The sequence below is a fragment of the Rhinolophus sinicus genome, linkage group LG03, assembly GCF_036562045.2.
Source record: "Rhinolophus sinicus isolate RSC01 linkage group LG03, ASM3656204v1, whole genome shotgun sequence".
NCBI classification, from domain to species: Eukaryota; Metazoa; Chordata; class Mammalia; order Chiroptera; family Rhinolophidae; genus Rhinolophus; species Rhinolophus sinicus.
In genome coordinates this window covers 121,413,300-121,441,055 of record NC_133753.1, presented here as the reverse complement: position 1 = coordinate 121,441,055, position 27,756 = coordinate 121,413,300, and the positions used below count along the sequence as shown (strand labels likewise).

Here is a 27,756-nt window from a genome sequence, read left to right as displayed (position 1 = left end):
TCTTTCACGTCTCTTCAGCCACACAGTGTTGAACTTAAACAGTTTTTCAGGGATCTCTCCTTGTCTGTGATCTTGCTTCAGACAACTCCACACCATCATTTTTCTGATTTTAAGGATTCCCAGGAGTCAGGGAGGTTGTAAACACTTTTGTCCAGGTCAGGGAAGTTTTGTGGAGAAGTCTGCTATCCAAGGATCCTAAGAAATGTATTGGAGATGAACAGAGAAAGCCAGCCTAACCAGCCACACGAGCCTGCGGGATAGTGCCGGGAAGGCTCTCGTCCACGGGCTCTCTGCATTAGTTTTCTCTGCTACATCAAAATTACTACAGTCTTAGCAGCTTAAAGCACCCATGTATTATCTCAGAGTTTCTGTGGATCAGGAGTCTAGGAATGGCTTATCTTGATCTCACAAAGCTGCAGTCCCCGAAGGTCACCCAGAGGCTTGACTGGGGAAGACTCTACTTCCAAGTTCACTCATGGTGCTGGCAGAATCCAGTTCCTTGCAACTGTAGGTTTGAGTGCTCTGGCTGCTTGCTGGTTGTTAGCTGGTGGCTGCCCCCAAAGCCTTGCCACATAAGCCTCCCAACATACTCCTTACGTCTTCAAAGTCATTGAGGGAGTTTCCAGAGTGAGTATGCAAGCAAGATGAACTCTTATACATCCTATTGCAATCAGGAAAGTGACATTCCCCGACCTTTGCCAGAAGTCACGGGTCTGGCCCATCCTCAAGCAGAGGATGTGTACCAGAAGATGGAATTGTCAGGGGCTACCTAAGAGTCTATATGCCAGTTTCTCAGGACCCTCTTGAAGGCAAGGCAGAGTGTTATATGCACTGCATTCACCTAGCATGTGAGTGGATGAGATCAGGGGCCCCTTCAGACTTGTTCATAGAGGTATCTCGAGTCTGAAACAGTGCCTCCTCCAGTTAGGGTTTCGGGAGGGTATTCCTGTCCATCCTCAGGAATTTTTTTCGCCTTTCTGTTCCAGAATCCTGAGATATAAACTGTTTTCCTCGATGAATCGTCCCCACAAAGTGACAGCCGATACTACCAGCCACCTGGGCTCAAGGAGCCGATTTTCCCGATTTCCCAACCAACTTTTCTCCAGATTCGGGAACAGAAAAGCAAAAGAAATTCCCGAGAACGGGCAGGAGTTCCTGCCTGGAAACCCTACTCCTCAATAAACCTCTGTGAATGAATGAATGAATGAATGAATGAATGAATGAATGAATGAATGACTTCTGGTATCATGCTTGTGGTAAAGAAAGGGAATATACATGATGGGTAGGAAATAGGCTAGAAATCATGCTTTCCACTAATCTGATGTGTAAAAGATAGCTCTTTACTACTATTTACTCCTAGTTAACAGTCCATTTTCTACTACGGAAGGCCGTTGGCAAAGACAGTTTTTTAAAAATTGGGCCAACAGCTAAGGGAGGAGGAAAAAGCCCCTCTGTCAGGGCACCTTTCCTGGGACAAAGAAATGCAATGTGCTCCCAGGAAGAATCGGCCCCCAGACTCCAGAGTCTTTCTGGTTGACTCTGCTTTTCATAGAGAAACTTGGCAAGAGCTACACACATTAACAAGGTTGCTACGCCTTTCTCTTTTATAGCACTTGTAAATTACAAACCCTCAGGCATAATTCTGAGTCTCAATCTCCAGGTAGCAACACTGGACCCAAAGAGAAAACAAATGGAAAGACAGACCCACTCAAATGAGAAGAGAAAGTTTTAGCAGTAAAGTGGCCAAGATCCAGCCAAAGATCAAAGCCACATATTGCTTGGAGCCATTGAGTCGTTGACTGTTCTTTCTAGAGCAATTCCTGATGCGGCCTCTCGGCGTTGTACTAAATTTGATCCTGGTGGTGAGGCCATGGGCATGGAAATATGTACAAGCAGGGACACGAGGACAAGGAGCACAGAAGATATTCAAGATGTGACCTTTGCCATTTACTTGAAAACATGTAGAAACAGAACAGAGCTTGGCTGACAAATGGCCACACCCCAGACAAGTTCAGTGTTTAATGAAACATTGGTTGCTGGTGTGTTCATGTGACAGTGTGTGCGTACAGGGAAAGGGATGGGAATTAGGGAGGACACGTCCAGCTTCCCTTCCAATAAATCTTGTAGTTATGAAAGCGAGGAATAAGGAACTTGTTAAGAGGAGAATGAAACATTAGGCTTTCCCAGCATGCAAAACCAAGGTTTGTGAGAAGAAGTACAGTAATCAGAACTTGGAGACTGCCTTTAACCTCCCCTTCAGGAAATTTTCTAAACTCCAACAGCACAGAAACTTTCAAACAGGACAAAGTGTCTATTTACATGCTGAGCCTTGACGAAAATTTATGAATCAGAACATATTATATAACTAAGAGGTAGGCCCTGAACTCAGGCCAGGAAAAACTCCAACGGGGGGCATTTACTCCCAAGAAGAAACAGTGGCCACAGAAAACAGAAAACCAGTGAGTAATCACCATTGCCTTTCCAACCCATGACTCTGAGCTGGGGTTTCGAACATGGGATTCTCATCTTCTGTGCCTCAGGCAGGTCACACTAACTTACCAGACGCTCTAGGGACTTGAGAGACCCACTCTTTAACTGGAGGTCTGTGGACTTTCTTTGTCTTGCTCCTTTTCCTCTTCTACCTGTCTCATGGTTGATGATGAGACACGTTATTTACCTCTAACATTCACCCATTAGTTCTGGGTGAACTTGTTGAATGAAAGGCCTCTCAAAGTTGTATAATCCTGGCTCTCTCAAACACACCAGACATTGAGAGTCGTTGTTGATGAGTGACCATCTGATCAGCCCTATCCCCTTCATTCAGATGGGAAGTATTGAATCTATATAATCTGCCAGGGCTGCTAAAACAAAGTACCACAGACTGGGTGGCTGAAATAACAGAAATTTATTGTCTCATAATACCGGCAGCTAGAAGTCCAAGATCAAGGTGTTGGCAAGATTGGTTTCTTCTGAGGCCTCTCTCCCTGTGTATTCCCATGATCTTTCCTCTGTGTATGTTTGTGCCCTGATCTCTTCTTCTTATAAAATACAAGTCATATTGGATTAGGATCCACCCTAATGACCTCATTTTATTTATTATTATTTTTAAATTAAATTTATTGGGGTGACGTTTGTTAGTAAAATTATATAGGTTTCAAGTGTAAAATTCTATAATACGTCATCTATATATTGCATTGTGTGTTCATCACCCAGAGTCAGTTCTCCTTCCATCACCATATATTTCACCCACTTTACCCTCTTCTACCATCTCCCCTCCCCCCTTACTCTCTGGTAACCCCTAAACTGTTATCTGTATCTATGAGTTTTTCTTTGTTTGTCTTGTTCCTTTGTTGCTTTCAGTTTTATATCCCACATATGAGTAAAGTCATGTGGTTATCGACTTTCTGTCCAACTTATTTCGCTTAGCACGATAATCTCAAGATCCATTCATGTTGTTGTAAATGGCAGTATTTCATCTTTTCTTATGGCTGAGTAATATTGCATTGTGTATATGTACCACATCTTCTTTATCCAACCATCTGTCGAAGGATACTTTGGTTGTTCCCATGTCTTGGCCACCATGAACATAGGGGTACATATATCTTTACCAATAAATGTTTTTAGATTTTTTTTGGTAAATACACAGAAGAGGGATTGCTGGATCATATGGTAATTCTATTCTTAATTTTTTTGAGGAACCTTCATACTGTGTTCCATAGTGGCTGCACCAATTTACATTTTCACCAACCATGTATGAGGGTTCCTTTTTCTCCACAGTCTCTTCAACACTCGTGATTACTTGTCTTGTTGATGGTAGCCATTCTAACAGGTATGAGGCGATATCTCATTGTGGTTTTGATTTGCATTTCCCTAATAGCTAGTGAAGTTGAGTGATTTTTTTCATGTATCTGTTGGCCATTTGTATGTAATGAGCTCATTTTAACTCAATTACCTCTTTAGAGACCGTATCTCCAAGTAGAGTCATATTCTGAAGGGGGGGGGTGTTATTCAGCCCATAACAGACTCCAAGGAGGTGGAGACCAGGATGAGAGTTTTGAAAAGGATCTTCCTTTCCTATTTCTCCCATCACTTGTAGAACACCTCTCCTAGCTCTGTAGATGGACCCAGAGGCCAGGAGTGATTTCTTTGAGAATCCACTGTTGGGTTTGAGATTTGACCTCAGGGTCCTTTGTGGAAACTCAGGCAATAGTCAGAGGGAGCCTACAGTAGTCTGTCCTTTCTTCTATGACAAAGCTGCACTTTCTAAGTGGATATTCTACTAAGATCCAGTACAGCTGCATCTTTAAGGGGCATATATCATTTCACTAAGAAACACAAAATCTTCACAAATTTTATCTCAGCTTTCTAACATGTGACACACATGCCATCAGCGATACCTGAGACACATGAACAGGGTATTAAGTTACATCAAATCAAATTGTGAAAAAGTTATTCCCTTTTGATCTTTTTTTAGTTCTTTTGATTACATGCAAAAGAAACTGTCAAGTTGGGGTTAATATATCTTTAGCACCTAACACTAATGGTTCTTTTTAACAAAGCGAGCAGACCTTAGGTCAGAGACTTTAGCAAGCAAAAACATCCAGCTGGAATTTAGTAACATTGTTTAGTCTCCATTGTATTTACTCTTATACTTAAATACCATCACCAGAGGAGTGATAACAGTGCCCATCTACCTTTTACAATTAATCTATATTAAAAACTGAGTTAATTTAAAGAAACCATGATGAGAACAATAGCACAAGTGATATTTGAATATGGAAAAAATTATATAGGCAAGTTGCAAATGATTGAACTTTGGGAAAGCCAGCTTTACGTCATTCTTCCAGCAACTTAATAAGGTAGGTTTTATTCACCACATTTTAATGAAATAGAAACTGAGACTCAAAGAGCTTGTTGTTCACAATCCCCCATCTAGTTATCTGCAGAGCCAGAGTTCATATGCAATGTGTTTGATTGCAAAGCTTATGCTCTTAACTACTAAATGACATCACTTGCTCAGCAGGCCCACAAGAGCTTTTTGAGTAAAAGAAGGCAAGTGCTTAAAAGTAAACACCTCGGGTATGGGACCTGTGACTAAGGAGGTCTTGGGGCTTGACTGGTATGGGAACAATCATTTCTTTACTCAGTCAATAAATTTGTATGGAGTATCTGCTATCTGCCAGCCGGATTTTTTTTCTGGAAGTAACCAGAGACATTAGTTCCCAGACAAGAAAAATAAAAATCAAACAAAGCAAAAGAAAACACAAAACAGGGAGGTTTCTTTTTTCCATGGAGATCACTAAGTGGCTTGAGAATGACATAACTCCCAAAGGAGCACCAGGATTGTCTGCAGCAAAACGCATTGACCCTTCTTCTGCTCTGGGCCAGGAAGGAAATATTAATGGTCTCCTCTATAAAAGAACATTGCGCCATAATTATTTTAAGGCATGGGACTTTAAAGAAAAGGGTAGGAGGTTCTCTCATATCCAATCTCTGCTAGTATGAGTTTCTTAGTGTTGGCAATAGTCCCCAGTAATTTTGCCAGAAAAGTCATTGCAGTCTTTTAAAGACTTTATCTAGGAGGCCTGCCAAGACAGAAAATTCAAACTGCGACAGGAACCAAATCCAACTCACTCATGCTCTCCCTCTCCCCTCACACCTACTACTATCTATAATAAAAAGAAGTGTTCTAAGGCCTTAAACCATTGATTGGCAACTGACCATATGAGGACCAACAATTCCATAATCCCTATAGTACCAGAAGAGCAGCAGGGACAAGGGAATCAAAGGCTTCTCTGCAGCCTCCATCTCTTCGGTGGGACCCCCATCAGTAGCCACAACCACAAAGATACAGAAGTCCAGCATTAGTAACTCCATATTGCCGTCCCTCCCACCCTCCTCCTGGCAAATCTTAGAGACCTTCTCCATCTTCAGTTAGATTAGAGAAACAGCAGTAGAGTTTGCTCCTGAACACAAACCGTTTCTGTTGGGTCAATTTGGGGATTTCCCTCTACGTCTTTCTTCTTTATGAAGGGATCCCAACCTTTTTGGGAGCACCTGAAAACTTCTGATTAAAAATTCCCTGAGAGTCAAGTCTCCACCCTGCAGTACCTTGGTACTGACTGCCCCTCTTCAGGGGCAGAATTTCCTTTAGGCGTAAGCAGACATGATTATTTGGGTTATTATCAGACTGTACTGTCTACTCCATCAGTAGACCCAGACAATTTGAGCATGAGAAGCTTTTTTTAGTATCCTCCAAAAAAATGGTGGGGACCACCACATGACCACATCTGTTCCCTTAATACTGGTTGAGATGACGTGTAATGACAAAAAATATGACATAAGGAGTCCTTCTAAATGATGTTGGCATTTATTAATCCCAAAGCAACTATAAGCTTGGTGCAAAAATAATTGCGGTTTTTGCAGTTACAAAATAAACCTTTTAAACCACAATTACTTTTGCACCAACCTAATACATACGTTTTTAAAATACAGTATATATGTCTGAGGCAGATTACTTATTCAGTCTGATGAGTAGATTCTCAGAAAAAGGCTTCCCACGGAATCTCCATTCTGTAGGTTGAAAAACATTACATTATATTATGAGCTCCTTGAAGAAAAAGCTGTTTTGTTCCGTTTTATATTCCTAATCCAGTGCCTAGCCCATAGCAGGTACACAATAAGAAATCAATATTTGGGAGGAGTTTTGATTTAGCTAACACTTGTTACATTCACAGAGCATTATTATATGCAAAGCACTGTTCTAAGTGCTGTACACATATTAGCTCATGTAAGCATCAAACAACTCTAGGGGGGGCAGATGTTATTACCATCCATATTTTACAGGTCACAAAACTGAGGTTCAGAGATCTTCGATAACTTACTCAAGGTCACACAGCAAAGAATTTTACAAGCTAGGATACAAACGAAGATTTTATTGTTGTTCATGTCTTTAAAAGTAACTTTGTGGAGTCCATCGCAATAGGTGTTCAGTGGGGTTTGGGCAGTGCTGACGGACCATTAATAGAATGTGACTTGGGCAACTCCACTGCATACGAGGAGGCATGAGTGCACTTCATGAAGAGGCAACAATCTCCTCGTCTCTAGGTTACTAAGAAACAGTTACACAAACATGCATCACAGTGTGTGTACCCTGTCCGTCCCAACCTGATGTATTTCACACAGTGAGCTCTCACCTGGTTTGTAAAGAGAATGAAAGGTTACACGAATGAATGATGAAGTGAATGAATGTCCCTTCTTAGAGGAAGGCTTTAAATGACATCAATTACTTTTCTGGCTGTGAGGTTTGTCGTTACATTGTAAGCCCTTCCCTGAAAGAAAAATTATGTCAAGGCTTTACTTCTAGTGGTTGAAGAATTAGAACCCATCAGTAAAAGAGACAAAAACATGAAGCAGAGACAGACGGGAGGGAGTGGCCGGCCCAGCACAGCCAGTGTGACTCTCCTGTGTGCCCTCAGCCCTGAGTACACCAGAGAGCAGGTGCTGTGGGAGATGCAGAGAGAAATGGGGCAGCATTCTGCTCTTAAGGAGCTCACGATGGATTAGAGAAAGTGAAACATTAATAAACACCACACAAGGCAAAATGTGACCTGTGTTTAAAAAACAATAACAGAGAAAGATTTGAACCAAGTGTTCTGGGAGCACAGAGAGGGGCCAGATGACTTCCAACGAGCGGAAGCAGGAAATGCCAACCTCTGAACAAACAGTATTTTAATTAATAGAGATTAGAGTAGACAGACTTTCTACATAAGTGAAACTTTCCGGAGATGTGGCATGGGAACGTGGGAGGAGAACTGGCAGTTCGTTCTGGTTGACTGAAGAGTGGCTGCACACTGGCCAACTCTGGACTAATCTTTATTTAGCTAGTATACTATTGTCCTTTTTTTTTTTTTTTTTTTTGTAAAATACAAAGGTTGTACTTAAATGCCCTGAGGGAAGACATGGGCTTTTTATCCTCCTCCACTGTCTGACTTACCGGCCCATTCACATATTCCTGTTACCTGCTGTCTCTGCAGGGTTTCAGATGGCTGAACAGGCAGGAGTTCTCAGCCAGGTATTAAGGCAGGAAAGGAGTGTGTGTGTACAGAGAGGTTGAATTTGATGGGAAAAAACATGCACCTTTATTTTTACTCACTCCTAACTGAAATCTAGCATTTCCTTCCATTTTAAATGTGGGCCAAAAAAAATCACAATGGTATGAGCAGTATGTGTGACTGTCACCAGTAAAACTCACAGATTATTTTATTTCATATTACAGTTGTTGCAGATATCTTAAACTATTGGTTCCACCCTTCAATACTGTGAAAATATGGTAGTTATGAGACTGATGCTGGCTCTTGTTATTTAATGAGTTAATAAAGAAGTATATCTATACTACTACATCACAAATTTTATAAGCATTTTGATATGATTTCCATGTAATTGGTTTCCTTTGTACTCCTATGTATTTTATTTTATGTGTTTAAAAACATTGTTCGGAGAAAGAGTCAGTAGTTTTCACCAGACCACCAAAAGGGTCCATGATAAAAATAAGTTAAAAACTTTTGCTGAAGGTAGCTTGGGACCGTACAGTAGAGAGTTTTAAATATCTTCTTTAGCAGTGTGAATTGAATCTTAAAGGCAAATGGACGCCACTGAAGTTTTCTTTCTTTGGTGGGTTTTTAAATGTCGGTTATTACTTTTTAATAATCTGATTGGAGTGTAATTATTTTTAATCATTTTATTGTGGTATAATTAAATTGAGGCATAATTATAATTAAGTGCACCCTTTTTAAGTGTACAGTTCAGTGAGTTTTGACAAATGTATATACATATGTGACTACCACCGCAATCAAGATATAGCTTGAGTAGTAGAAAGGAAAATTCTGAAATTGTACTTCCAGCTCTCCCACCCTCACAGGAGCCCCACTCTGGGCTCACTAGTGCAACAGCACTTCACTGAGAGACCCCAAACCTAAGCTGTAAGGGGGGAGAACAGTCCACAAAGCACCCAGGTGTACAAACTGATGGCATATTGAAAATCAGGGACTTCGGTATAGATGTGATACATACATGAACAGTCTAATGTGAGTCTTCAAATATCTACCTATGTGATAATTTATGTCACCACTAGCAGGATCCCAACTTTTTATTGGTTAAGAAAGGGCCGGAGTCTGACCATCCATTCTTGTGTTGCTAGCACATGATCCTGCTAACCTTATGGGCACATGCATTGATGACACCTGATATTAGCCACCACTTAAGCTATATCTTGTTAAAACTTCTGAAAACTACAGACATTCATTTAAAAAAAAAAAAAAGTCACCTGTCACCCTCTGGGACTCTGAGAAATCAGCCCAGTTTGGTTTGTCAGGTCCTACAAATATTTTTACCAAGAGGGCATAAAACAAACAAAAAGAAGTCACAAAACTATGTGCATTGGTTGTTACTTTAGCTGCAGTATAGTGGGTCTCGATCACCCTAAAATAAACTAATCTTTTCCCATTTAAAGACAGAGAAGCTAAGAAAAAATCATTCACTTTAGAACAGCTCTCCAAATCTTAAGGAATTTTGAAGTTATCACTGAAACCCTCCAAACATATTTTTAGGGTATGAAATAAAATTGAAAAGAGGTAATTTTTTAGAGGGTATATGAAGAAATCTTTCCTTGACTGTTATTATGCAACTCTCTGTCACATGCTTCCTTGTATTATTCAGGTTGAAATTACACTAAAATAGTAGTGTAATATTAGCAAAATATTAGTGTAGAAAATTACACTAAGTATTAATAAATACAATTGTTTCAATATAAATTTTCTGTAAGAAAGTTTATAAGCCTATCATTGCATAATAGTGATTACAACAGAGATAAGTGATATAATGGCAAATGATTCTTTTTTCCAATGTAGATGAGCCTTCTAGCACTTCCTTTAATAATGATAGCTCTCATTTACTGAATGCTGGTTGTGGTGCAACATTTCATAAGACACTTAATTTGCATATATGTTCTCATTTAATCCACCCAACAATCCCCAAAGCAGTACTAATATGCATTTTTGTACAGATGAGGAAACTGAGATCCACAGAGCCATAAGTGGCAGATCTGACTCTGTCTTCCAAGATTGCATTCCTTCCACTTCCTTGCATTATTCAACAATGTATTCCTAGTTATCTCACATATTAGAGTATGCTTGTGCTTCAGTATCTCATTTTACAACATCTGGATTGAAACGTATGAACTAAGAGTGATGAATTCTCTTTTGCAAGGGAGAATCTCATCTTTTGTAACTGGTGAGAGGTAAATTCTCAAGAAGGAGATAGACCCCATTCCAAGCTCCCCAGGACAAGTTGGCTCCATTCTTCCTTCCAAGACCTTTACTCTGAGCTCCTTCATGTCCTACCATAGACTGAATGTTTGTGTCCCCCGAAACCTCATGTATTGAAACACCAATCCCCAATGTGATGGTATTTGGAGATGGGGGCTTTGGGAGGTAATTAGATCACAAGGGTGGTCCCCTCTGACAGGATTAGTGCCCTTTTAAGAAAAGAGAACTTGCGTCTTCTCTGTTCTCTCTGCCATGTGAGGATACAGCTAGTAGATCACTACCTGCAAACCAGAAAGAAAGCCCTCACCAGACATCAGATCTGCATTGCCTTCATCTGGGACTTCCCGGCCTCCAGAACTATGAGAAATAAATGTTTGTTGTTTAAACCACTCTGTCGATGGTCTTCTGTTACAGCAGGCTGAACTAAGAAACTTCTTTAACTCCCAGTTACTGTACAGCCATACAAATGCACCTAACATTGGACCCAGTCATTTTTTGGTTTTCATTCTTATTAGCTAGTCTTCATAAATGCAAGTTTTCTAGATAATTTAACAATTGCAGAGACTGGTCATAGGACGACTGCAGGTTCAGCTTTAGCTCTGAATAACAAGTACATTGAATAAGCACATTCATGAGATATGATCGAAAGGAAATTTGAGCTTTGTCTCCCATTGTATCTTTAAAATTTGTTTAGTTTCCAAACTCACGGATACAGAGGTAGTTGCCAGAAGGGAGAGGGGCTGGGGGATGGGTGAAAAAGGGGAACGGATTAAGAAGGACAAATTGCCAATTATAAATACAGTCTTGGGGATAAAAAGTACAGCATAGGGAATATAGTCAATAATGCTGTAATTACTGAGTGGTGTCAGATGGATACTACAGTTTTGTACCCAGGGTGATCAATTCATAAGGTATATAAGTGTCTAATAACTGTTGTACACCTGGAACTAATACAGCATTGTATGTCGCCTATAACTGAAAAATAAATTAAACAAAATTTTTAATTGGTTTTGTTTCCCCTTCCCTTGAATGAAATCCAGCATGTTCCATGCCTTTTTGTTCACTCTTAGGTGACTTTATGTCACAAAACAGTCTCCATTCAATAATGAGAATGCCCAGTCCCATATAATATGCAGAACTCTTTCTTTGATTTAATGTTAAATCTTTTTCCTCTCCTAGCCAGTGCAGGTTTCAGGAAGAGTGGCGGTGCCTTTTCTCTCTCTTTCAACCTGCTAAGCAAGGCTCCTAGACTGCTGGGTTGGAGGAAAGCGGGAAAAGGAGCACAGAGAGTTCTTTCTTGACTAGTGTAATTCTAAAGAGCTTTGCGCTATCTGGCATGACAGATTCTTAAAGCTGATTTTCCCACAAGGACTACTGTGGATTCTTTAGAAGTTCCCTTGATAGGTCCCTCCCACTGCAACTCTGCTTGAGAAACCAGTTCTCCAACAGTTCCTTTAATAATTTGCATTTCATTCTGCCTCATTACCTTCTTTGGTACCTGATAGCTATCATTACTCAGAGTCTCAGAGCAAATTTCCTATTTAACAATCTATAACATTTGCCATTACATTAATTCTACAAATTATGGCTTGCGGTTCTTTGGTAGGTATGAGTGCATGACATTCCTTTCAAGGCAGCAAAACTATATATGAAAAATGTTGGCTGACCCTTGTTACAGTACATGAAAATTCTCTTATATTTATTACTTTGCATTCAAAGTATTGTTTTGACTTAAATTTGAAAATGGGTTATAATACCTCTTCCACAGACATTAATTCTTTTTTCATTCCCCCCCCCTCCCCCCCCCCACACACACATTTCAGAGGTTTTCAATAAATAGGCACTCTCAACTTTGGTCACCCTATGCCTGGACTTGAAATCAAATCTGTTTCTCCTTCCTGACGGAAAATTTTCATGTCAGTTCATCACATTTTATTCTTTTCTATGTAAAAATGCAGAAGAGAGCATAAACTCAAATTCCCAATCTCCAAAAGATTTGCATTTTAACTCAAGATCACTGCATCATTCTTGGTCAATATCACCTGTACTGTTGACAGACATATAAGAAATTTGTCGGAGTTAGAAATGTTTAAATAACAGTAGCATGTTAATTTTTAAACACTAATCCCTTTCTCTGTCTCTCACCCCACCACTGCAATTGCATCAGCACTGCAAAATTTAGGGAGGGACTCAACTTCCATGGTCATGCAAGCTCTGTGCCTGCTTAAACTTTGTACCCCAGGTGCCTCACTCACCTTACTGTAGTCCTGTCTCTGTGCACGAGACTAGCGTTTATTCAATAATACTCTCAAGTACCTGAGTGGGCCAAACACCGTTCTTGGTCCTGGACATCCAGAAGAAGAGCAACTGGATAAAAGTCTCTGTCCTCTGTACTGAGTAGCAACAAGTGCTATGAGAAAGATAAAGCAGAGAAAGGGAATCAGGAAGTGCCAGGTAGGGTAGGTAGGGGGTGCCATTTAAAATAACGTGGTCAGAGACATCTTTACCGAGAAGATGACATTTGAGCAAAGAATTGAAGGAGGTGAAATGTTTATGAACATTTGACAAAGTGTTCAAAATATTTTATAAATTTGCTGCCAATAGTTTATAATGAATAGATTTCACATATATATCTGGCTTCTCTTGACAAAGGCAAAGCTCTGGTAGCATGGAGCCGCACTCCTATATGACAACAACCACATGCTGCTGAGAGGGGCTGCCACTTGAAACCAAGCCAGGGCCTTTGTCTTGGGCAAGAGTTCTCTAGTTCTCCAAGTCCCCACCCGCTTTTCTTGCGCAATTTCATCTTCTGTCTGTCCCCTGTAAGCACTTGATCTTGCAAACTCTGGCTAGAAGCCTTAAGAGAGACCTCAAATGCTGCGACCTGCCCTCCATGCAGTGATTCCGAGGCTTGGTGGTTATTGCAATGAGATGGTTTGCTCACAGACCACAGTGACATCACAGTGAGGCAAGGAAACCCTGGACTCTGGATTCCAGAGAGGAATGGTGTTTACTTAGTTGCTTGAAGCTTGGGGACATAGATACCATTGGGCTGTCCTCTTGCTCAGGGACTGACATTACCAGAACTTTGTTAAAACCCTGCTATCCTACTCTTCACATGCTTCAAATTTAACAACCTATAACATTTCAACTAGTCTTTCGTCTTTTCTTGGAGCAAAAGAAAAAATAAATTCTGGGGTGTACAAGGCATGATTTTCTGTCAGCAGAATTTCAACACAACAAGCAGTCGCAGGCCTTTGAAACCCCACCTATCTGCTGGCACATATCAAGGACAGGAATTTTCCACTTGGGTGAGATGCCCATACTTATGTTCATTGAAAGTACCCTGAGGAAGAGATCTGTGGTGGCAGATCACACCACAGGGACTTTTGAGTGACAAAGCGTCATTCCCAAGGCAGCCAGGAGAGGAAAGGTGCATTGCCATAGCAACCATCACTTATACTTTCCATGCTTTAGTGGCATTTTATTTCTGCAACTATCTGCCTAAATTATAAAAAATTTCTAAACTGAAGCAAAGAAGGTGAGAATGAGTTCAGATTTCTTAACTTCAACTTTGTAAAAAGCTCAATGGTGAAACTGCATGAAAGCAGTTTTGTTGCAAAATGAAAACAGCTGGGAGCACTGTGACTTTAAAGCAGATACGGCATTAAGTGTTTGACAAACAGTGGAAGATTCTGGATGTATTTCAATCAACTCACTATATTTGCACTGGATTAAAAAGCCTCAAACCCTGCCTAGTGCACAGAGTACATTACATCACTGGTTTATTTCACAATCACTTGAAAAATAAAGAAAGAAAAAGAAGGGGAGGTGGGATAATGTTTTCAATCTTAACTCCAAGAGGGGTATTAGAAAATTTAACTTTCGTGTTAGTAAAAATGAAAACCATGGATAAAAAAGATTAGAACTATTTTTAAAACAAGTTTGTAAATAGCTACTGTGCTATTCATATAACGTGAATACTAAACTGACATAAATTGAAAGAAAACATTTTAGGGTGACCCTAAGAAAATTTGTGAAACAGGAGAAATTTCTCTTTGTTGTGCAAAATCTCTCTTTTCTGTACTTTTCCTTTACCTCTAACAGGTTTTCCTCTGTAGGGACCCGGCCCACAGGCAGATAAGCTAGCAGGCAGTCAAGGTCCCCCAGCTTCTTGTGCATGAGAGCAGAACTGCAGGGCCTGCCAGGTGATTTCTCCCAGAATGCTCTTTGTTTTGCTGTACCTCTATAACCTCAATTCTTCTCTGCCTGGGGGCAGGTCACTACCTCTCCAGCCCACCACCGGAAGCTCTACCAGGTCTGTAAGTCTCAATTAACCTATGTCTCACACTCAGCCACCTGGTGTGTTCTTTGGGCTTGCGGTTTCTCAGGCACAAATCTTGGAACAACTCTGGACTCAGTGCCAACATCCTCCCTACTGCTCACCACACAGTTCCCATAATCGTACTCTTTCCCACACTGTTGCCTGCTTCCCTGTATCAAAATATGGGGCAATGGAAGGTACAAGAAGCATTTTTTAAATTTTTTCTAAAAAGCTCTGACCCAAAAGATTGCTTGTGATTTTAAGGGCACGAGGGAAGGAAGGTGCAGGCAAGAAAGGCCTTACAAATTTTTATGACATGCTTCTCTTCTTGAGCAAATTTTTCAAAGGATGCTAATCATTTTTACCATGAAAGGCTCCTGTGGTTTTCTTTTGGAAATCATTAAACAACAGCATCTGGCCTACAGGTTGTTCTATTAACTCTCATACCTTCTTGCTACATTCATTGCTTCAGTAGAGTTGCTTTGCAAATGTTTTCTTGTGGTATCCTGAATAAGCGTATGCTGTCATTATGTAGTAGACCTGGACCTAGCAAAGGGAAAAAGAAAAGAAACCCTATTTTAATTTCTCCATAAAAAAAATCTTACGTTCTTTTTTAGCCTGTGTCCCTTTTCATTCTTTTTGTTTTGCCTATAAAACAAGTTAGCAAATAACTAACCCATATACACAGCTTGGATACTAAATTCGTATTAATTGCAGGAAAAGTTAATTTTAGTGGGACCTTCCACTTTAAGGATATTACATGTGCGAGAGATGTTATTTTAAAATAGTACTTAAGATGCAATAAAGCCATTTAACAAGAAAAATTTGTTTTAAAGATTGAGGAAATAACTTTGAGTAAGAGTCTCTTTCCAGCGCCCCAGAAATCACAGCCACGGCACTGGATAATTCTGCTCTTGCTGTGGTTCACCCTGCTCACCTGTTTTCCTTCCATGAGTCACTGCTAAGATGCAGCAATGTCTTCGGATGATCCAAAATTAGATGATCCAGGCCAGCCCCTGCCCTCAAGGTTGTGTATTACATAAGAAAACAACCACTTTCTGTGACCGTGCCTCCCTCTCCACTCCTCACATCTTCCTGCACAGGCAGAAGCTACTCTCTTCCAACGCCTGGTTGCATCCACTTGTTTTCATCCACCCTCTCTTCTCCTTTTGAACATCTTCCTCTCCTCCAGTCCCTTTCTTTCTGACTAAAAACCTGTGCACGTATCCCCCAAACCCTCTTTACATAGTGCTTGCACCTCAAGGTACTACCGTCAACTTTGTTTCCGTACCAATCCCTCTGAACAAGTACTCTGCAGCCTCTCAAACATTATTGTGCGTGTGAATCAGCTGCCGACCAGTGTTTGAATGCAGATTGACTCAGTAGGGGCTCGAGAATCTGCATCTTCAATGAGCACCCAGATGCCGGCCATGCTAGAAGACTCTCAGTCAGTACCTTCGCTCTCCATCCACTCACCACCAGCTGACGTTCATTTCTTCCACTTCAGTGAAACTGAAATGGTTTCTAAATATCACCATTGATAGTCTCATCCTCAAATCCAATGGCTCTTGCCTTTGTCCTCATCTTCTTTCATCTGTCCACAGTATCATTTTTCTCCAGTAGTCACCTAAGACCCTTTCCTTGAAATTTTCCTTTTTTGGACTTGCTGACACCACACTCTTTTGGATCTTCTTCCACAGGAAACTCCAGTTTCCTTTGATTGCAGCTCTTCTCTTGCCACATGAAGGAACCTAATTACCACCCAGGTGATGATTGTCAAATTCAGTATTTACTCTTTGGCTTATCATTTTTCTCTGTCCTTTTTCCTAGGAATTATTTTGTGGATTCGATGTGTATTATTCAAATGTGTATTTCCAAAGAGACCTTTTTCCCAATTTATATTCCAACCTCCAACTAGTCATTAGTTATTTCCACCTGGATAAGCTGCTCACACCTCAAACTTAAGTTTGAAACAAAGCTCAAGACCTAACTAATTTCTAGGCCCAACTTTTCTATTTCCATGTCACACAAGCTCTCAGCCTGAGTCATCCTTAGTTTCTCCCATTCCTTCAGATTCCATCACTAAACTTAAGCCAGAAGGACAGGAAAGGTGGCTCTTAGGATCCAGTCCCGGGTGAGGTGAGAGAACTGTGAGATTTGCTGGCCATATTTCCAGCTACAATTTAGTGACACTTTTATGTTCTGATGACATCTAGATACTCGTATGCCTCAGCTAACCTACTAGTGATGTAGGAATATTTTTCTGTGAGTGCTGGGATCGTGTCTCATGAAATCGAAGAATGCAAACACTGACCAAGGAGAGGTGAGGAGTTGTAAAAGAGGATAGTTTATTAAAAGTAAAGGGTTACAGCTCCCGAGCAGGAGGGGGTTCTCAAATGGGATGCTCCCAGATTAAGGCAAAAGCTCTTATTTTTATACCTTCCCTTGCCTGTTTGGAGAAGTGGAGCTGGCACCTTCGACTATCGGGTTTGTCCTCTTTGCACTTCCTGAAGGGATTAACGAAATAACCATTCCTATCTATCAGATCTGTTCCATTTGTTTGTCTGGCCAAAAAGGATTTATGAGATAATTTATTAACCTCAAGGCACATTCTTATATCTTTATCCTGGAGTGAAGGAGCCATTCCAGAACCTGGAGTTTCAGGATATGGCTGCCTTTTGTTTATTCCACCATGGACCTCCCTGTCTACCTACTAACAACATGCTAACTCACCTGTCTCACTAGTTTAAACTCCTGCCTATTCTTTACCACCCCCTTTTCTTCTTTCTCTTTTAATCTTCATCTTCATTTGCATCCACATCTCCTATTTCCTTTTCATTACTTTCTTATCTCCTTTCTTTGTTTTTCTCCTTTTTTGCACTAGTAATCAATCATAATTTTTAAAAAATTATCACATTCCCTTTGCTTCTCGCTGTGGCACTCATTTATTGAACAATATCTATCCAATCCTATCCATCTCTCATCTCCCTATCTAGCTCACATTATATTTCATCACCATATTCATTCTTGTCATCCTTCTTAATCTTAAAACAGTTCCAGGAGAACAAAGACCATTCTTCTGTTATTCATTATTTTATTTTGTAACCCCTGGTGTCTGGCACTGAGTAGGTGCTCAGTAAATGATTGTTAAAGGCAGGAAGGAAAGGGAGAGGGAAGAGAGAGAATATAATCCCCATTTTGCAGATAAGTAACTAAGGCTCTAAGAGGTTAAGCAACTTGCCTGCAGTCATATAGTTAATTGGTGATGGAGTCAGGTTTCTACGCCCATTCTACCAAAGGCTAAAGCCTGGGTTAAGAATGCTGCCTTTCTGTGTCCCCAGCTCTGCACTAGGTGCCCCAAGAGAAGACAAATAGTATAAGACAAAGGCTCTGCCCTGCAGGAGTATATAATTTAGTGGGGGAGCTAAATACACAAATAACTATAATATAAAGCAGGGTATAATCATGAGTTCACATTTTCTAAAAAGATTTGTTCAGTACCTAGCTTCTGGGTACATAATTTTAGTGTGTGGCAGAATAAAACAAGTTAGTCAACAATGTTCAGACAGAAGGTTCTCCTTTTCCCTGGAACCTTGTGGTTGACATTACTAAGGGTCCTTAGTAATGTCATTGCTAAGAATAAGACAACATTATTCTTAGTAATGGTTGACATTACTAAGAACAAGAGTCTTGAAGTCCAAGCAAAGAAGACTCTTCCTCACATGTGAGATCCAGAGGCCCAGGTTAATGGAGATTACAGGATATTTCCCAGCCTGAAATCTGATCCAACGTGCTTAGGAGCAACTCTTAACTGCCAGCCAGCAGGAACAGAAACAGTATTATTAAAAGGTGATTCTGTTATTGTCTTTTATAAGTTGGTACAAAAGGAAAAAAAACCTGTATGGCTTGGAAGAAACAGAAAGTAAATTCTTCCCCCCCCCCCCCCCCCAAGCCCAGTGTAGATGAACAATGTAAGTTTCTCTTGCAATTTTTCATTTTCAAATGGTTTATCACAAAACTGGTCTTCAGAATTAAAAAAAAAAAAAAGCATGACCTGGCTGCTTAATGAACAGAGGATATGGGTAGCATGCTCAAAATTATTCAAGGCTCCTAAGGTATAATAAAACTAGTGAGTAAGAATTATAGTGGGATTAGTGTGGAGTGCAACTCCTGAAGTGCAAAACTTTAATACGACAAAGGTAACGTTAGCCACGGACAGGTAGGTTCCAGTGTTTCTTACATTTCTCAGTCTCCACAAGTCTAGGGACAAAATAGATTGTCTGAATCAGACATTTCAAATCAGAGGGAATGATGACATTGGGACAACTGGTTAGCTATTTGCAAAAAAAAAAATAAGGTTAAATCATTGACTCAACCTTCTACAAAAGAAATATATCATGTATGTTTAAAATTTTAAGTAAAATGTTAAACTATAACGGTACTAGAAAAATGTGGAATAGATAATTTTATACCCTCAGGGTAAAGAAAGGTCTTTGTAGTGTGACACAAAAGGCAGAAGCATGAAGCACAAGATTACATGTCAGTATGTTCAGAAAGGAAAAACAGAAAAACTTTTATATTGCCAAAAATTGCAAAAGAGCAATGTCAAAGTTCAAGTAAAAAACTGGAAGAACATATTTAAAATACATGTGATAAAAAATTTACATTTCTACAGTTGTTCAATTCAAAAAGGAGGAAATGCATCCTTGCTATAATCACATAAGTAAAATAATTTATTTTAAAAACCTATAATTTCTCAGCTAACAGACTGCAAAAAATGTAGGAGAATCATCATATTCAGTGACAGCAAGCATACAGGAAAATGAGCTAGCTGTCCCACAGGATCAGTGGGAGAATACTGGCTATCTTTTTTGTGAAGGACATTTGGTAATTTGTACCACAAAACCTTCAAAATGGACATGCTCTATGACCCAGCAATCCTCCTTCTAGAAATTTATCCTAGAAAATTATAAATCAATATATATGCAAATCATTTACTGTAGCATTCTTTTTAATAGTGAAAAACGGAAATACTCTATGTGTTCAATCGTGGATGATTTAAATATATTATGATCCAATCCTATAGTAGGATATCATGCTGTTATTAAAAAAATCAGAATCTGGATATGTTTTTGTTGACACAGAAAGTTATTTAGGATTCACTGTTAAGTGAAAAAAAATCACACTCCACAACGACTTGTATAATAATTTCTTTTTTTAAAAAAGCATACCACACAATGTAACAATCTATATAATCACTTCTTTTTAAATTATATATATATATATATATATATATATATACATATAAATATGTATTAATATATATTAATATTGGGGTTGAAATGGCTTTGGATCTGGTAAGACTTGGGTTACATTAACACCAACTCCGAGGCTTTGAGAGTTCAACGCCCTCCGCTAAGGTTTGCTCCTTCCTTCTTCATGCGTCCATCTGCCTCTGCACTTCAAGGCTGTTGTGTGCTGGTCTGGTTTCACCTCATAAATCAGATATGAAACTTAGTGCTTTCACAATAAATCCATTCCCAGTAAGACTTTTGTGAGTTTTTGCTGACTTTATCTACGTGATCACAAGACTTCCATTCTCTATAGTTCTTCAGTCTTTCTCTTGCCCAATTCTGGGAAGCTTTGGTGCCATCCAACATCTGGCCTCAAGAGAAAGGTAATAGAACACAATTTTCTTTTTATCATTAGATATGGGTGTGTATGTATATATTATACATGTGTATGTACATGTACATGGATATGTGTTTTATATATAATAATGTATGTATATATGTGTGTGTGTGTGTGTGTGTGTGTGTGTGTGTGTGTGTGTATCTATAAAACATCCCCTGGCTCCCTGGATATTTAAAGATCTAGGAAGCTATTATTTGAATGTTAACAATGACTATCTATATATAGTGGAAGCTCAAATGACTTTTATATTCATCTTCAAACTTTTGGGGATTTTTCTAAAATTTTTACAAGTATGTACTACTATAATAAGAGAAAAAAATAAAATTATTTCAATTTTAAAGGATAGAGGCATAGTAGTGAAGGCAAGGCAGTATTTCTCTGGATCTGTCCACACCTACTCCACAGAAGCCCGGTGCCTTAAAATTTACCCCAAATTATTCGAGGAGACTGCAGGGATTATCTCACATGTACTCTGAAACTAGCCATCTTGGCTACCACATTAGTTTCCCATTTGCTGCCTCCCCTTTAGTGACATCCCTGCCAATACCCCAAAGGGCATCCGTCCTCACATGGCCCTCAAAGATCCCTGCACTCCTGCTGGTGGATGCCTGCCAGCATCTCAGCCAAGGGACCAAGGTCTCATAAGGCTACCATACCTCATCTTTGCCCCAATTGACCTTCTTCTATTGACTTTTTCTTTTGCAACTACTGTGGAGGACACTGCTACTTTCCAGAACCAGTAATGACCTCTTTTCCCCTTTTTCTACCTTTGATAGAAAGGAAAGATAAAAAATAAACAGGGCTTACTGTCCAAACCAATCCTTCAGTTTTCCCTCCTCCTCAGGTCAGAGAGAACAAAGGCTCCTTGTATTCCTGCCTTCCTGGAAATCTTATTGCAAGGCCCTGTCAGGAGGCTGCCTGGAACAGCTAAGAGATCCGTTGGACCACCCACACTGAAATGACAGAAGACTGTCTGACTCTCAGTCTGCTTCTTCGGTGGAGTGGTGGGGGACCAGACAGAAGTACCCCCAAGTAAGCACCCCGGGACTTACAACGACTGTCCTGCCAGTTCTAGTCCATCAGAGAAGACGTGCCAGTGTGCCCTCTCAGCACTCCTAGAACCCAGCCCTACTATGGAAGGGTCAACCCCCTACAGTCAACCCTGCAGCGGATCCCTACGCAGAGGAGCTCGACCAAGACCAGAAATTATGGCCTCCTATCATGGTCTCCACCTGTTTTCACACCCTCAGGATGGTCAGTACACAAAATCTGGGCCTAGGTCCTCAACCTGGAGCTGCCTCACTTCAGGAGCCACAACATTGATCGCAGGATTTATAATCCCTGGAAAAGGAAGTTGTAACACCCTGAAATTTACTCATTGACCACACCGCACAGGTAAACTCTAGAAATGGAGCCTCAATTTGAAATGAGATTTGAGATGAGATGAAGCAGTTTCACTCCTGAACCCATAGCACACTTTTCTAAAATTATTTCACCAATTAGGATAAAAGTTAATATTTACTCAGAAGGTTAGGGACTAGGGATTTAGCCTGAAGAGTTGTATATGATTTGGGAAAAGAAAGAAATTTGGTCAAAAGTAACCCGGCAGAATTCAATTTAAAAAAGCAAATTAGACCAAGGTAAGTTAGTCAATGTAAATTTGGACTAAATTAATATCCCCAGTCACAAATGACAACTTAAATGTATGTGAATCATTATGGAACCAGCTGATAGTGGAATCCACATATCCACTTTGGTTATAGAGCTGTTATTTTGAAATACATGAAACATGAAGGTACATCACTAGGGTTAAAAGATTATGACTGGAAGACAGAGTAGATGTATTTCTCGCTATTCCTTCCCCTAGGAATAGCCAAATCCCTGTATATAAAACAAGCATAAGAACACTGTGAAAGGTGAGAGAACAAGACAGACTAGCTAGGGACCTTGGAACCTTAGAAACAACATAACAACAAATACTCTGGATTTTCTTTTGCCTTATATATTCTGGACTGAGTGATGGAGAAGCCTGGAACCCAGAAATACCAACAGGCACAGACAAGAAAAACCCAAGAAAAGCCTGCTGTCTAGCCAAAGGGCCAAGAAAGAGTCATTCTAGCAAGACAAAATTTTTGACAATAACCACCTAACTCTAGCCAACACTATGGGCAAAATTATGGCCCCACCTCAACTCCTGTCAACGAAGGCCAAATAGAGAGCCTAGACTTCTACCCTCACCGAGCTATAATGAGGTGTCCCTCTTGGGGTGTCAAAAGAGGCTGAACTGGGAACCTAGACCTCTAACCCCACCTGGCAGTATCCTCTTCCCCTGCTGCTGCGAGGTCAGAGGTGACCTGCCAAAACAGACTTAAATAAGATCCAGTCTTATAACATAGTGCCCTAAATGTCCAGGTACAATAAAAAAAAAAAAAAATCACTCTTCATTACAAAAACCAGGAAAACAACAACTTGAATGAGGAAGGGCAATAAACAGTTGCTAAAACTAAGATGACACAAATGTTGTTAGAAGTATCTGACAAGGATTTTAAAAGAGCTCTCATAAAATTGCTCCAATGAAATTTATGAAAATACTTGAAAAAAAAAGGAAAAGAAAAAGTCTCAGAAAGAAAAAAAAGAGAAAGACTATATAAAGAAGAGCCAAAAGGAATTTTTAGAGCTGAAATATATGATAACCCAAACAAAAACCTCAAATAATGGACTCAGTAGCACAAGAAAAAAGAAGAAAGAGGAAAGAATCAGTGAACTTAAAGATTAAACAATAGAAATTACCTAATATGACCTACAGAGTGAAAATAGACTGAAAAAAAAGAATGAACTGAGCCTCAGGGATCTATGAGAGCATAACAACTTCCAACATTCGTGTCACTGCAGTCCTGGAAGGAGAGGAGAAAGAAGGTGAAAACAAAAAAATGCATTCAAAGAAATAATGGTTGAAAAATTTTCCAAATTTGCCAAGAGACATAAACCTATACATTCAGGAAGTGACATGAATTCCAAGTAGGATAAATCTAAAGAAATCGCCACCAAGACATCGTAATCAAACTTCTAAAAACTACAGACAAGGGACAATCTTGAAAACAATTGGTGAGAAACAACATCTCACCAATAAGATAAAAACGATTTGACTGTTACTAGATTTGTCATCAGAGATTATGGAGGCCAGAAGTAAGTGGCTAATATTTTCAAGTGTTAAAAGAACTGTCAAGATAAAACAAAACAAAACCAAACAACTGTCAACCCAGAATCTTGTACTCAGCAAAATTATCCTTCAGAAATGAAGGGGAAATTAAGCCCCTTCAGAGAATTTGTCACCAGCAGAACTACCCTTAAAATACGGCTACAGGAAGTTCTTGAAACAGAAAGGAAATAATTGAAGAAGGAACCTCGGAACACCAGGAAGGGAAAAAAGGAACAACAGAAAGAGTAAAACAATGGGTAAATACAATAGACTCTCCTCTTGAGTTTCTAAACTGTTTGACCATTAAAGCAAAAATTATAACATTATTTGATATGGCCTTCTATGTTTATAGAGTAAATAGTTGACAATTATATTATAAATGAGAGTAATGGGAATTAAAGGGAAATAAGCTTTCTACACTTCACTTGAACTGATAAAATGTTGACACCCATAAACTGTGTTAATTTATGTGTGTAATGTAATAACTAGAACAACCATAAGAAATATAAAAAATAATAGATATATCAAAATGGAATTCCAAAAATGTTCAAGTAACCTACAGAAATACAGGAAAAAGAAAACAGAGAAATGAAAAAAACACAGGGATAAAACAATATACAAAACCCAAAATGGCTTACGTAAGCCCTAACATAGCAATACATTTTTTATTATAAAATGATTATGGATGGACTGGGTGCTATCCCTTATTCCTCAGAATCCTATTATTTTGTGCTGTACACCTCCAACTCTTGAAATGACAACTTGAATTCTCAGATTCAAACAGAACGGTTAAAGTCACATTTCCCCCCATGGTTTTCCATTGCTTTGACTAATTATATGCCTGAAAATGTGTGTTCTTCAAAGCCACAAAACTTTGAAACTAGATAAGTAGTCAGTCAGTTACAATTAAGTAGTCAGTTACACAGCTTTAGTTGCAATTAACTTAAGCTATGATATAGTATTCCCCCAAACCAAGGCTTTCCAAATATTTCAGAATTAAATTAAGCCTTTTATTTCCTACCATACCTCTGCTCCTTAGCCAAATGTGAGGATAATGTTGTAATGTCACCAGGAAGATGTACTCCAGTTGGCTGTAAGGCACCAACATACACTGTGGTCGGAAATGAGATGAAAGAATCTGGTACGTCCATCTGGGGTATAAAAGACATCCCTAAGCTTTGTGAGCTAATTCTTGGAAACTCCTTTTGCATAAAAAAAATGATATCCATCTTGAGGATTAAACAAATTTTATAAATGTGAATATGTCTCACATAGAGCAAAATGAACAATAGGTACTTAATATTAGTTTTCCTCCTTCGATCTCAGTTTTCTGTTGGACAGACAAATCTACAAATCTTTAGAATGGAGCTCTACTCTACATATTCATATTTTCTTAAAAAAACTTTTGTGAACCCAAATATAATCCTGATATATAGATCACTTGGAGAAGAAACTAGTACAGTGTTTAATCGTGCTAATGCTATCAATAGCATCTGTAGGGTGACCACATAACCTATTGTCTTATCTGGAATATTTTTGAGAATGAAAGAGGACACTATTAAATACATGTTATTCCAGGACATTAGGACTGCATGGCTACATCAGGACATGTCGCCACAGATCAGAGATTCAGCTGTGACCCAAGAGCTGAATCACAATGGCATCAGAGCAGCCAAAATGAAAACCCCAAAATGAAGACTCCCCAGTTCACTCAAGGTCACACATTGGATTTATGGGAAAACTCCAGTAGTTCTCAGCAGACCCCATTTACTTTTATTGTATACCTAGTTTATCAAAATTTCTTTTCTCATTTCTAAATCTTAAGGATGTTGATTACAAGACATGACATCTGATAGACAGGGAGGCAGTACAGCTGTGAATAGGAGACATAGGATACGCAAAAGTACAGCAGTTTATGAGGGGGGGCAAACAGTTACACACCTCAGCAGGATTTTTATAGATTAACACCAGCAGACATGTTCAAAATGTTGACCCTGAGTCATTAAGGAAAGGTTGATTCATGTTCAGATTATATTGTTTGAGGCATTAGTGAACAGTGAACTGCATTTCTACCCAAAACTTTTTTGAAATTGTGCTTTTCAGTGAATAAATGTTTAACTATTTGAAATTCAGCCAATTGGAAAATGTAGTGGGGCCTTAGCTTGAACCCCAGCTGGGCCTGGCCTAGGACTCGGAGCTATGCGATCACGATAAAAAGGCCCATGGAGAAAACGACGGTGCTCCTTGAGAAGGGAGTGACCTAAGGAGAAGGCAGTGCTTCCAAGAGAAGGTATCCAAAGAGTGTGACTGAATGAGAGAAGGGCATTTCTGAGAAACTGGTTCTTATTGCCATCTGGTCCACCTTCCTCCATTCCTCTTTTCCTCCTCTCCGCTGCTACCCTATCGGCAGGTCTGTGAGAGTTGTATCCTAGAGAGTTTTCTACTAATAAACATCCATTAGGCAGTAGCCAAAAGCACTGTGTGTCAACAACGCATGAGACACCCAGGGACTTGGAAACGGCTAGAACTCTCCCAATAGTGGGTAGAAGCCAGAGCCGGAGAAATCGTGTGCTACCTTCTGGGTGCCCCAGACTGAAGGGGCCTGGATCTCAGACTCATTTGGGGATCTGAATAGCTGAGATTTTTACTGGGCATTGCTAAATGGATCCTACTTACCCTGTGCTACTGTTTTTCACATGAACAACACTTGAAGATTTTACACATAAACTTTTTTACTGATGAAAAAAGAAATAGATCTACACATGCCTGACATAAAAATAAAATCACAGTATTAATTGTGAAGAAAAATATGAAAAATTGTCTTGGATACCTAAAAAAATTGTGAAGAAAAAAGATAAATATATATTACATATACATGTATATCTGTGTCTACATATGTATGAATGTATGTGTGCATACATGTATGTATAATGTATATTCTTTAAGTAAAGTGGGAAAATGTAGGAGGATAAAATTAGATCAAATAGCTGAAAGAAACAAAAATCATAGCTACAATAAGGCCTGGAAAACTGGTTACAGTGTTTGGAATCTGTAACTGAAGTTTGTCATACATTAACTTGTGTGATTGTATGTACATATTCAGGTTTTTGCATTTCTCTATAAGGGAAATTATTTGGTGAATGATGTCTTTGGAGAATGAAACTCTGACAAAATTGTTATAATGTAGGTGACTTTTGCTTAAATCACTATCCTGGGACCTTAGACCAATTTATTTTTCTACACAGCTGATTTATCTTTCTTCAAAATCTTTCTTGAATAAATTATTCAAATATTTCCTTAGGTAAATTAGCTCTCACTCAAATATTGAAAATGACTGTATGGTGTATGTGTGGACACACTTGGACACACACTGGTTCTGGGATTAATTTTAGTTGTAAGAGACTGATTTAGAATGTGACTCATTATTTTGAATAATTATGAGATAATTTTAAATAAAATGTTTACCATTAAAAATAGTAATGCACAATATTGGGATTTGAGGAAAGTCCAAGAATAACACCCTTCTCTTTGAGTTCTGAAATAACATTTAAAAAAACAACAGATGTGAGCTCCAAATCTCACCTTTATTACTGGTAAAACAGATGCTGGAGAAGGGAGTTTGTATCTGTGGACAAGCAAACTTCCTAATATTGGAACCAGAATTAGACTATCCGTCTCCCAACAGCACCAGACAGGACCGTCCTCTGCTGTGGAAGAAGAAGGCGCATGCTCTCCTTTGGGTGGCTCACTCTCAGAAGGAAGGGAAAATGAAGAGGCAATGCTATCCATGCCCATTTTCTCCTTCCAAACTCACAGGTCTGATAAATGAGGGAGTGGAAAAGTATTATCTAGGAATGGAAGTGTTATCTAAGGAGTGGAAAAGTGTTATCACATGGAAGGAAACATCAGGCATGTTTCGCAAACATATTCTCTAGTTTAGTGTTTATTAACCATTAATAGTGGGGTGCAGCCACCCCTGGGGGGAAAATATTAACACTCTGCCAATACAGTCCCATGATCCCCGATCATGAGTGCTTCCCAAACCACTGTCCTCCCCTTTGCATAGCATTCTGGAAGCACTGATGAGCAGTTTTGATTTTGCTTCCAGAAGGCTCATAAATGCATCAGAACAATGCATTAGGTAGATTAAGGCTGAGGCCACTTTCTACCCAATTACGGAAGTTGACTGACTACTAATTCTGTTTCCCATCACA

The 27,756-nt window shown here is 39.4% G+C and overlaps 1 long non-coding RNA gene across 2 annotated transcripts in view; it reads right to left on the bottom strand.

Moving 5' to 3' along the window:
• Positions 1-27,756, bottom strand: part of LOC141570396 (uncharacterized) — an 81,168-nt gene that overhangs the window by 36,298 nt on the left and 17,114 nt on the right. The window contains exons 1-3 of one of the 2 annotated variants that reach the window (XR_012494399.1): positions 15,587-16,064; positions 15,097-15,195; positions 12,642-12,735 (exon numbers count right to left, since the gene is read on the bottom strand). This is a non-coding gene — a long non-coding RNA (uncharacterized LOC141570396). Of the gene's footprint in view, positions 1-12,641; positions 12,736-15,096; positions 15,196-15,586; positions 16,065-27,756 lie in introns of those variants that run through there. The other variant, XR_012494398.1, reaches the window with a different exon arrangement.